Raw genomic sequence first — 12,744 nt, 5'->3', positions numbered from 1 at the left:
GCTCAGGGCTCTGAGGCTTCTCCCACGGGTCCATCGTAGAGATGCCTCCAGCACAGGCTGGAATTCTGCTCATCCCCTCTGCCGCTCCCTGCCAGGAAAAAGAGCTACAGAGGTGATAACCAGCGAGAGGAGCAGCAACACCACCACATGTCTGGAGTGCTGCTTTCCCACCCTCGAGCACTGAACACAGATCTGTCTGCGATTCAAAGCCCTAACTGATGATTTTGCACAAAGTTTCCATTTTTTCCCCCTTAAGAATAAAGTACTGCTCTGTGAATTGCCATTCACTGGGGACTTTTGTGATCATTTCATCACTACCTGACACAGTTACTTCGACTCCTTCCTTGTGACTTGGTGCCAAGACAAGCTGAAGGACTTACCCAATGCAATTAAGGCTCAAACGTTACAGTGATAGGCCCATCAAAAATTCTCTTTTCTGTTGGATTATTTCCTTTTTCTGACCTAGAGATGGGACAACTGAGAGGCGTTTTAAAAATTTTTATTCCATTTTCAGTCTCATGTGAAGGATGAGTCAATACAGGTGTTATAATTCACACCATCACAATCAGAAGCCAACTATTTCCTAATTACAATATATTATAATTTTCTAAGGGTTTATTTTATAAGGATTTCTTGGCCTATTATCTTTTTTCCTCCCAGTTTCAGCCAAGCAGCAGCTTGACATGTGTGTAGCCTGTTTTCTGAGCAGGTTTTCCAAGGAGGGGAAGATGTCCTGTGGAAATGGCAGTGCAAGCAGGACATGTTTCCTGCTGCTCCCTGGAAACCCCTTAGTCCAGTGGCAGAGGAATGTCTGTAAGTATTTCTCTTGATGGCTATGTGTTGGGTTTTTTGTCTGTTATTTAATTTTGGAAGCCTTCTCCACAGCCTCAGGTCAGATGTGGTGTTCTCTTGAGGGTTTGTGTTTTTCAGCACAGAAAGACCAAAATTTCAGTATCCAGGGTTCTAGCAGGTTTGGGCATGGAGTGGGATGTGAGGGATGAGGAGGACTCCACGTTTGTCCCTGGATCCTTCCCTGTGTGGAGTGGCAGTGGGAGATGGCAGGGGTGCACAGCAGTGAAAGAGAAGGTGGTGGTGTCCTTGGCAGTTCCACACAGATCTACTCGGCCATAAGCTGGTAAAAAACAACAAATAACTCCAGAAGGGAGAGTATAAAAGCCAAACCATGTGGGAGCAGAATAACAAGTCACCTGGGCCTGAAGTTTAGTGTCACCAGCACCCTGGCAAGTGTCACTGCCCCGTTCCTGTGCAGCTGTTTCCTGGCTCACACGTGAGCTGTCACCAGCAGCCACAGGAGCCACGAGCCAGCTGCAGACCCTGGCTGGGTTTGCTTTTCCTTCTTTTGTAACAGACTGAAGAGCACAGAGTGTTTCTGCTCCCTAATGCAGTACCTGTCAGGCTCTTCACTCGGTACATCAAGGAAGAAAAATGGTGTTTCTGGTCCCTCAGGACAGCAAAGTGGGGGTTGAAATAATTTTGCTTCTTTTAACTCCTCTGATTTCTCCAGCACAGATGAAAGAAAACAACATATCAAATATTAATAAGAGAAAGATTTTGAATTGTGCTTCCACTCCATGTGCTCCTGAAATTATGAGACGCTTCCCTCTCCACCATCAGAGTCCTGTTGCTTCCAGAAAACCCATAACCCATACAGGACGTGGTGAAATTGTTCTGACAGGAGGAGTCCCCCTGAAACATGAACATCCCTTTTATTGGGATGCCAGGCAGCATGTAAATAGCAGACAGCACTGCTGTGTTGTATAAATGTGTGTGGCTGCAGAGAAGTCAGATATTTCTAAACAGGCATTAAAATTTCTTCACAGGAAGGGTTGCCCAGCCCTGGCACAGCTGCCCAGGGCAGTGGTGAGTCCCCATCCCTCGAGGGATTTAAAAGCTGTGGGGATGTGGCACTTGGGGACATGGGACAGTGCTGGCCTTGGGAGAGGTGGGGTAATGGTTGGACTTGCTGATCTTAGAGATCTTTTCCAAGGTAAAGATTCTGTGATAACGCCTAGTGCTGGGAAATGTGACACTACTGGGAACTGGACAATCTCTTGGAACACGAAAAATAAGATTTTGGAAGAAGGCCTCTTAGCAACTCAAGGACATGCCAAAATGAGGGTGGGCATTGTTTCAGAAAGTGCAGGGTGCTGCTGAGGAGGGACAGGTAGGAGGAGAAAGGAGTGAGGGGAAAGGTGAGCTTGGCTGAGGAGAACTGCTGGGTATGAGCTCAGACATTTGTGCCCTGATTTGTGCCATGGCACGAGGTGAGAAACCATCTGCAGGTGCCATCAGGGCACCCTGTGCCAAGCCTGGGGCTGCCCTTGGGATCTGCAAATACATCTGTGCTGCCTGATGGAAAATACTCACCCAGTTCAAGAAGGAAACCTTTAAATTCAGGATTGTGAGATCCTGGTGACAGTGGATATGTGCAGTATGAGCTGAGTGATGCTTTTAGGACTTTTTTTGAGATTTATGGTGTGTACTAAATTCATTTCATCACCACACAGTTCATGTGGTTTTCTGCTGCATTGAGCTCAAAGCTGTGGTTGTGACTGATGAAGGATGCAGGCTGTGAACTGGGAGAGATGTGAGGAAACACAGAGATGCAGGAAAAAAATTGCATTGAAAGGGCCAGAGCACTTTGTTAGGTATGACAGGAATCAGTAATTTTACAGCAACATGGTTGGAACCCTTGGAGAGGAATTTGCCCACCTTCATAAACAGGGAAGAGTGAAAAAGAAGAGGAAATAAAAGAAGGGAAGAGCCCCTGAGCTGTGCAGGAAGCCTTGTGAACAGCCTCTGATAAATCACCTGCATTTCCTGCACTGGCTCTGGCCAGCTGTGCAAGAGACATAAATAAGTTGTTCTCCACCAGCGTCCTTGGGAAGGAGTTAGTCATTTCCACCTGAAGGAACAAGAATAAAATGGGAAAACAAAAGAGAAGGAGAAGGAGGTGGTGGGAAGGAACAGAGCTGCTGGCCTGTGGGGCCGTGGTCTCTTCGTGCAGAAAGGACGTGCAGATCCCACTTCTGCAGATCCTGGTGTCCCCACTGCATCCCAGTGCTCCCTGCAAGGGGCTCCAGCGTGCTGATGGACTTCTCAGCTCCCGCAGGACAGACAGACAGAAACAACAACTTCTGACTGGCAGTCCCTGGTGTTCCCTTCCCCGTCTGCTGGATAACCTGTGCGTTGGAGCTCACGGCTGACGAGGAGCCGTGGATCAGAGGATTTGTGTGCCCCATTGCCCCTGGACACGCAGCCCTCCAGCCCCAAACCTCAGCTGCTGCTCAGTTTCCCTCAGCTCACCGTGGTGCTGAGCTCCTCAAAGCAAGGAAAGTGGATGGTTTATCATCCCCCTGCTTCCTGTCGTCGTCAGCTGGAAATGAATTTTTCTGTCAACATAGGAACCCAGGCCTCCACCCCCCTGGGTATCTATTTGTAAAAGTTGAAGAAAAATAACATTTTATCCTGGGATGGTGCTTCTGGCTGCTGTAGAGAGAGCACTTGGATTTACTGGGAAAGGCAAACAATGGCCTTGCCACTGATGGCAGTGGGAGGTTCTGTTGCTGGACTTTAGGTGTGGTTAATACATACAAACACATCCCCACACTGCTGAATTTGAAGCACAAAACCACACGGTCCTGTACCAAGCCTGGAAATCTTTCCAGCATCTACTTGTTTTTAACAAATTTACCTAAACAGGCTTGCAAAATTTTCTGTTTCACCTTCCCAGCAGACAGGGCAGGTAGTCTAGGGCAAGAAAGAGACAAAAACACTGTTGTTAAATGTATTTTGGATCATACATGCAAGCTTTCCCCTTCATGAAGATGTTCTGTAAAATCAAGGAGTAGCCTTAGTTCAGGCTACCTGGTTAAGAGGTCGGTTTTTTAATCAAAAGTAGGAGGTAAAATGACAACCCCCAAACTATCATGGATGTCAGTGAAAGTAATTCACTTTATTAAATGGATCCTTGGAGAACATCGTGGGTCCAGGGGCTTTACACAGATATTGGAATGGAAGCTATTGCGCAAAGATCCTGCTAAGAATTTCAGGCGTAGGAAGCAAAAATTTAGCAATTAGAGAATCTAATTAATGAGGATCTTTACATAATTAAATTAATGCCCTGATTGTGGTAAAATGTCACATTAACATTTCATTGACATTCGTATTTACTAATAGGACAAGTGTTAAGTAGTGATGCATGAAGATGTTTTCAGGACACTTTTAGAAAGAAGTGGTGCAGGAATTTGCTTTTCCATCATCACCTCTGTGGGCAGGGCACACAGTGACAGATGTGAATGTCCACATCCTTGTCCTGGGAGTAATTTTGATTTGCTCTTTGACTTTCGCCAAGTTATTACACTCTCTGTGTACAGCCAAGCCATTCCTGCTCAGTGCAATACCCAACTTTTTTCTTGGGCAACACTGAAGTTTTTATACAATTTTTTAGCTGCTGGAGGAAAGGAGAGTATATGATTAATCAGACTTGTATTTTGTTGCTGCAAAGTGACTTAAATACCTTATTCCCTCTATTGCTTTTATTTCAAGAATATCACCGGTGACTCGTGTGGAGAAAAAAATATTTTTGCCATTTCAGTAATTTCTAAGCATGCTCTTGTTTTCTGGGGAGATTAAAACCTATAGTGAACGGAAGCTAAACAAGCATTTCTAAATCCACCTGGAGGGAGCAGGAAAAAGACTCTGAAGTTACAGTAAATGTAATCCCTCCTTTGATATTCCTATGTTTCATCACTGGGATCTTTCAGGATTAGATGCAACAGCCAGAACAATTGTAACAGGCTTTGGAAAAAAAAGCCTTTGGCTTTTGGAGAGCCAGTATAACACAACTTTATCACACAGCCTTGTCTTGGCACCCAGTTTTCTCTGAACAAGTTGAATGCTATTGATTTAGAAACTTGATGTTTCAACATTCAAACAAGGAACAGGGATGCTTGCAAGCATGTCTGGGCACCTCTCTTTTTTTTTCTGGGATAGAAGAGCTTTACTGTCTTATTTGTCATCTAATCCTAATTATCATCTATTGTGCATCACAAATAGGAGGCCCCAGCTGTAGTGGCAGAGGCTAAAAGTAGAGCTGCATCTCTCTGGTCTCCCTTCTGATAACAGGACTGAGACAAAATCTGATTTCAGGTCCATAGGTAAAGGCCCAAATTCTGAACAAGAAGGTACATGTCTAATCCAGGAACCTGGCATTAGTTCTAACATTATTTGTTTGATCAAATCTGTTACAAATTTTATTTAATTTCCAACATCTCCATCGCAGCTTTGAGGGAAGATAGTGAAGTACTAAAAAAAAAATAAAAATTATTATATCGATTTTAATGCTCAGATTAATGATTTTCAAGGTCACTGGCTAAGTCAGAACAGATTATTGGAGAGGATCCAGCTCTCACGTGGTTGGGGCTGGTGTATGTGCAGATGGTTTGGTTCATAAATCTCGTGTGTAAAGCGTGTGACAAGTGCAGAAACTTTAATTTTCCAGCTTTTCCTCCTACCTTGGGCTACATTTGAAAGGAAAATGCCTAGAGAATCTGTGGCTGCCCCATCCCTGGAATTGTTCAAGACTGGTCTGTGATTTTATTACTGAATCTATGCAAAAAACCATGATTTCTGTGTAATATGGGACTTTCTGACTGGAGGCTAAAGATGCTGATATAAATGAAATCTGGAAAGGAGTAGCTCTGTGACCTGATTCAGGAACTTTAGTATAAACTGAACTCAGCAGAAACCTTGGTTCACACACTTCAGTGAGATTTCCACAAGCTTCTGCATTTGTGTGACAAAAATCTGGTTGCTTCTGGCTGGCTGGGGACCTGCATTAGGGTAACATTACTGTTGGTAAGAAGGGTTTAGGGGAGGTGGAGGAGGACTGGCTCTCCTCACCCCTGCCCAGTGGTGCAGTGTTGACTGATGTGCCTTCTCCATTTCATGCCTTCAGTGATAACTCATCCATCACTTTTCCTTAAGAAACCCCTGGAAGCGCCCACTGTCAGGAAATTCCCCTTGATATTCAGCCTTAACCTGTCTTTCTGAAATCCCATCTCATTATTTTCATTTGTAGCCTCCTGAAACACCTTGAACAGTTCCTTCCCTTTCTATTTTCAGACGCAGGCAGGCAGATATTCACATTCTTCTCAGCATTTATGCAGCCAGGCTGTTCAGAACTTTCCTTTAAACTTTCTTGAAAAGCCTCTTCTTCAAGTCCTGTCTCTATCTTCAGCGGGGTTTTGGGTGAGGAAGAAAGTCTGGGGGAGAAGCTGTGCAGTAAAAAGGGAGCTCAAACCATGTTACTTTTTGGGGAAAGGGGGAGAGGTAGAGGAAGGCGTCCAGCAAGAAGTGGTCTGTGCTGTTTCTTTAATAAAAGCACGTGTTAGAAAAGAACTTTTTGGTTCTGTTGTGCGTTTTTGCTTTAGCATGGGCAGGTTCCCCTACAGAACGGTTGCTGCAGGAGCTTCATGCCCTCACTCAGCTCCTACTTGATGATGGTGGAGACATTTTTTGGTTCTGCTGAGCCCCGGCATCTGCACTCACTTCCCAGCACGTCCCTTCTCCACTAGGAGATGGCATTTCCTTACTGGCAGCTGGTTTTATCTGCTTCTTGCAAATTGACCTTCCAAGAGCTCATTTAAGGAGCTGCGGTGGAAAAACCGAAGGTTTCAGCCAAATGGTGGTTGGCTTTTGTGACCGAACAAAGGAATCGGCCAGGTTTTTGTTGTTCGAATGTCCTTGTCTGAGTTCACAACTTGTAAACCCATTTCCCTTTTCCAAACTAATTCTTCCTGCAGGGGCTGCACTCAAAAGCTTTTGTTCACTGCTGGGGAGAGGGAAGGCTGAGGTACCTAAGTGCCTAATTGCCACCAATTTCAACAGGAGCTGTCCTAAATGTACCTCGAGGGATGCATATCAAAGGCAGACGTTTTAAAGGGGATTGCTTTCTATCTGAGTTGATAATCTCCTTAGTTCCTGCCAGGTCTTTTTTGTCCTCTTTCAAAATATTTAATTCTTTCCTTTTTTCTTGCTGGCTGGAGAAGTTGAAATGCAGAGGGGAGGAGAACGCTGAGGTTGGAAAAAGCTGGCTTCAAAACCTTCTGAATGCTGGAGAGAGTCTGTGCAAGGGGAGTTTCTGCAGCAGCTGCATTTCCCACCGGTTTAGAAGGTCCCTGCATATCTAACACATGCTCAGCTTCCTCGGAAAGAATTTTGTTCTTGGCCTCTGCTCTCAGCCCGTATTGTCTCATTCTCCAGAGCACATCAGCTGCATTTTCAAAGTGCCTTGAATTAGTTCCCCCTGTCACAGAGGTATGAAAATAGCTATGAATTCCAGTGATCTCCTCGCAGCATTTAGCAAGAAGTGTCACTACAGCTCGTTTCTCCAGTTTCCCACAGAGGATGCCTGGCACTGCTTGAGCCCATATGTTACAACTATAAGGCAGCAGCTCCTGACCCAGAGTTCTTCTTGTCTAGGTACAGCAAAGCCAGGATAAGATTAGAACAAATTTAGTGCTGGTTAACACATCTCCAGAAGCAGGACATGACAGTGTCAGCCAGGCTGCTCTGCAGATCTTCCAAGGCACCGTGGGGACACGTTTGCATGACAGCCCCGTTCCCTGCTGCAGTGGGAGATGTGCCAAGTGCCATGTTATTTATAAAAACCCCACTCTCAAACGTAGATCTGTTATGGCAAGTCCCTGCCATTCAAGGTATGTGTCTATAATTGCCTCAGAGTGATGCCCCTCTTTGCTGAGGCAGAGCTTCCACCCTGTTAGTGCATCTGTACCTCACATAGCCCAGAAGGCATCACCACACTGAGAAACTGGTGCTTGTTGCTTTGGGAGCTGCTCTGACTTCAAATTCTAAGCTAAAACATCTATTTGGAAGCAAGTGGAATAGTGGGGATATTTAAAAATATCTGGCTTGCATCCACCTTCTGATAAGACTGCTGATCAATTAGAAATGCAATTACCTAATCTGACTTGGGCTAGTGTATAATTAATTAACCTGATGAAGTCAGACAGTCCACATCCATCTCCAATATGGAGTAAATCACATCTACACAGAAACTACTTCACATCCCCTTGCCCTTGCTGAGCCTTGAGTGACGTCAGAGATGGATTTTCAAAATAATTTTTCCACTTATATTTTGGTAAACACTTGACAAAAATAACAATGTTCTGCTTGAAACAGTTTCCCTCTTCTTTCTATTTCAGTGACTTTTCCAATTTGCTGAAGTGCCTCGTTGTTCCCAATTTGCAGTGTCTACAGATGAAAGCACGGCCAATGAGGTCACCCAGGGACAATTTTTTATTTATGAATTTATTTTTACAGACCGTATGAAAAAGGCTGGAGCTTCCCCACCTCCTGCATCTTCCTGTCCTTTACAGTCCTGCTGCTCTCAACTGTTCCTACTCCACAAGAGGGGTTGCCCTGTCCTGTGGTCCTCAGTGGTGCCTGGAGGGATTTTCTGCAGCATTTTGTGGCTGTCCTGCCTTGGAAAGGAGCATTTTGTGTACATCCCTCAGGGGGAAGGTTCTGCCCTTTGCCGGCCTTTGTGCCAAACTCGATGAGCTCAAGGCAGCCCCGGGAGTTTCATGACTTTGCATATTTTATTGCAGCCGCCAGCTTCATAAAAAGGCTAAAATAGGATCCAGCAAAGAAGAGGGAAGTCAATGGAGGATGGATTTGGGAGCTTTGGCAGCTACAGAGGGATGCAGCGGGACTTAAAGCTGGACATGGGCAGCCAAAGTGGAGCAAAGAAGGGGGAAAACACATTTTTGGAGCCATGAATGTTTTGTTTACATGAGTTTCCTCCCAGTGATCAATACCAAGGCCAGGTTGGACAGGGTTTGCAGCAACCTGGGTTGGTGGAAGGTTCCCTGCCCATAACAGGGAATGGGAACAAAATGATCTTTAAGGTCCCTTCCAACCCAAGCCATTTTATGATTCTGTGGTTCTAAGGGCGTGTCATGATTTAGGTTTTCAATCCAAGGAAGAAGAGCTCCTTCCCACCTTGTATTTTCCAGTAATTATGTGCAATTTCTTAGATGCCAGCCAAGGAAGGGTGACAGAATCAGCTCCTCAGATAAATATGCTCACCTTGGCCACTGCTGAAATTCAGAACAAAATGTGGAGCATAAATAAATGTGTTTGCTGAGCTAGCCTGACATTTTCCCTGCAAATTCCCAAGGAAGGTGCTGTTTTACCGGGTTTTTGTTGCTGCAATTCAGACAGGGTTGTTCAGCAGTTGATGAAAATAATTTCTACAAGTTGGTCTTTACTGAACTAGTAAAAAACCCAAAAAACCAAAAAACAAAACCAAAAAACCCCAAAAAAAACCCCAAAACCAAAAAAGCTGCCACCATTTACCAAATCCAAAATATTTTTCCTAGCTATAGTTCCTAACATTTTTTTTGTCAGCGTGGCTGGAATGAAATAACGCTTCTTTAAATGCACATGAATTTGAAAGAATTTTGCTAAGGAATCCTTGGAAGCCTTCCACACACCCTTTATTATTATGACTTTTTAAAAAATATTTTTGGTTTGGTGCAATTTTCACGATGTGTTTGAGTTTATTGAATACTTTCAGGAGAGGAACAAAAACAAATAGGCCGGGCTTTACTGACTGAGCATGACTAAATCCAGAGGGCTGCTTTTGAGATAATGTGGACTTTTATGAGTGGGAGTGGGATTACTCAAGTGGGATAAAGTATCCTTAGTCCCTGGCTAAAATACCTGCTGAAGGATTTTTGCCTTAGGATAGTCAATTTAGGGAAAGAACAGACCTTACAATCATATTTTATGACTGGCTGTGATTTAGCCCAGCCCTGCTGGTGGGAGCCAGCCTGCAAATACCTCTCATGGAGAGGCAGTTTTTGCAGAGGATTATGTTCCAGCAGGACTCCTTGTGCTAACAGCTTTCCAAGATGACTTAAAGTATCATCACCTACCCCTATGAAATATAAATCAAAAATTCAGCCCTTCCCGTGGCAGGGGAGCAAGGGAGACTAAAATGCAAGATGATTTGTAAAGCACTGAGACACACTGAAAACGCATCCAGCTTTCAGTTAGGAAAATGTAGGGTTTTTTTGCAAGAAGCAGGAGATGTAAAATCCCCTTTTCCCAAGGGGAACAAAAATAAAACTCCATTTTACAGAGTGTTCTGCTGGTCTTTTTGAATTTGTTGAGTTTCTCTGGGAGACAGGAATTCCTGGCAGGGACAAGGCCTTTGATTCTTCACCTCTCTGGACACTGAGCTGATGTTTTATTTTTCCATGGTGCAGCCTGTTCCTACTTTGTTGACCTGGATATTCCTCCTTGTTTAGAGAACTTTTGTGTTAGGCTGGAAAAACAAAAACATGGGCTTTTGCTCATTTTTCATCAAGCTAAAATGAAATACAAAAACCTCAAGAAGGCCTTTGGGTTTCCAGAGGCATTTTGGATATGTTAAAAGTATTAAAAATTCCAACTCTGAGAACTGGAGCAAAGGAACTTCAGTTGATGTTTATTTCTTTTGGTCTTTTAAAAGCCTTCTCCTTAGTTGTTTTTTTTTTTGTTTGTTTGTTTGGTTGGTTGTTTTCCACAATGGTGAAAAATAATTCAGAAAACTACAATAGAAAAGGACCCTTTTCCTTGCTCTTTCTCCCAATATTTTGAGTTTTGAAACTCCTCAGGGGCTTGGAAGGGAGTGGTGCATCCTGTCTGCAGGGAGAGAACTCCCACGGCAGGGCACTGATCACCCCTGTTGTGGAGGATAATGCAGGGATGGGAATAGCAGGCGGAGGAATGGTTTTTTGTTGAGCTTTGTTGGTATTATTTTTGTGGAATTGTTTCGTTGTAGAGTTATGTGGAGAGTTTTGAGGGCTTTTTTGAGTTTTTGATTTGTCGTTTTTAGAAGTTTTTTGAATTTTTTAAGGTGTTTGTTTGGAATGTTGTTTAATGTTGAGTGTTTATTTTGTTGTAGGTAGAGATAGAGGTAAATATAGAGTTAAATACAGATTACAGATATAATAGAGAATAAATATATATATTTATATAAAATATTCTTAATGTATAAATATTATAAATATATTTGTAATAGATATATAGATAAACTTATAGAGGTAAATAAAAAAATCTCCTATAGAGATAAATACAAAACAAGTTTATAACTTATTACTACTACAAAACTCACAACTTGTAAGACTATATAATATAAATAAAAATAATAAACATCTAAATCTAAACACAGAATATAATCTCAAACACTTTCAATCCCAATCTTAATTAAAAAAAATCCCCAAAACCAACATGGCTTCACTTCCAACACCGAGCTCTCAGATGTTAAATGGGCTGAACACATCAATCAACCCCGAGTTGAGTCAGCTCCTAGTCTGGGTCTAATAAAGCCTTGATCATTCCAGAAGAAGCTGAAGCTGCAGCAGAGCAATCAGCTGACATCCCCTGGGAGCACTGACACAACATCAGCAGGCAAACCAAAAATGTCAAAATGTCACAGGAGGAGCTGAGATGGAGCTGGGACAGAGGGGCAGGGGGGGAAGAGGTTTTACAGGGACTTCTGTGAGCCAGAGAGGAGTTTGATAAGAGGATCCATGTTTGCCCCTGAAAGAATTCCCTACCAAGGTCGTTGACATAGAAACTAAGAAAGAAAGAAGGATAAATAAGAGAAACCTGCAACTGCCTGTTCCAGTGAGCACTTTGTTTGTCTTTCCTGACCAATGAGTAAAGTGTAAATTTATGAGTTTTGTAAGAATGTATAAAAAGCATGCATGGTACAATAAAAACAGTTTGAAGCCTTCTGAAAATGGAGTGTTGCTTTGTATTGTGACTGTCTCAACTATGACAGGGCAGGGTGGGTTAAAGCATCCCTGGGAGATGCAGGGCTTTGCCAAGGGGCTGGGATGGCAGAGAGGAGCTGCTGCACCTTGTGCTGCAGGCAAGAACCTGAAGGGAGGCCCTGGGAGCTGTGGCTGCAGAGGGAACAGGAGCAGAGCATCCTCCCATCCTTCCCTGCCCACAGGCTGCCCTGGGAGCACTCCAGTGCTGGGCACAGACTGAGAAATCAGCTCAGGCTCAGGAATGAGCTGCAGATACGTGTGGAGGACAGAAAACCAGCTCTGCAAATTAAAGATATGAACAAAATGAAGGGAAAATGCCAGCTCCCGCCACAAATGGACAAAAGCAAGGCTAATTTTAAAAGGTGATGTGCTACAAGAGAAGAAGTGTGAATTACATGCATGGCAATGCATACATTAACCTTTCACTGCGTTGGAAATATTTCAGCAACAGGCGTTCATTCCTGCAGGGAAGGAGAAGTCTGTGCTCTGCTTACCTTGACTTGGGGTTCACATGGTAGAAATGTGAGTGGTGACAGTTTCCTGCTGGATGGGACAGTCTCGTGTCATTGCTTTAAAACACAACTGCCATGCCATGGGGGCACCTTCCTGCCTCACAGGGAGGGCAGAGGGTGCTCCCAAAAAGCCATTCCTGAGGAGAAGATGCCATTGGCACCTTCCCAGTACAGTGCTGCTGTTCATAAAACATTTGCCACGTTTATCACTGCTGCATCTCTGCTGTGAATCATCACAAATGAGTCAAATCCTGACCTGTGTGCACAAGTCAGGAGCCCACTGCTGGCACAGGATGATTTCCCTGAGTGAGAACTTGCAGATTAACTCTTGATTGCTTTGTACCTGGGATTAGCAACAT

Source organism: Motacilla alba, chromosome 6 (assembly GCF_015832195.1).
Source record: "Motacilla alba alba isolate MOTALB_02 chromosome 6, Motacilla_alba_V1.0_pri, whole genome shotgun sequence".
Taxonomy (NCBI): Eukaryota; Metazoa; Chordata; class Aves; order Passeriformes; family Motacillidae; genus Motacilla; species Motacilla alba.
Note: the sequence above shows the minus strand (reverse complement) of the source record.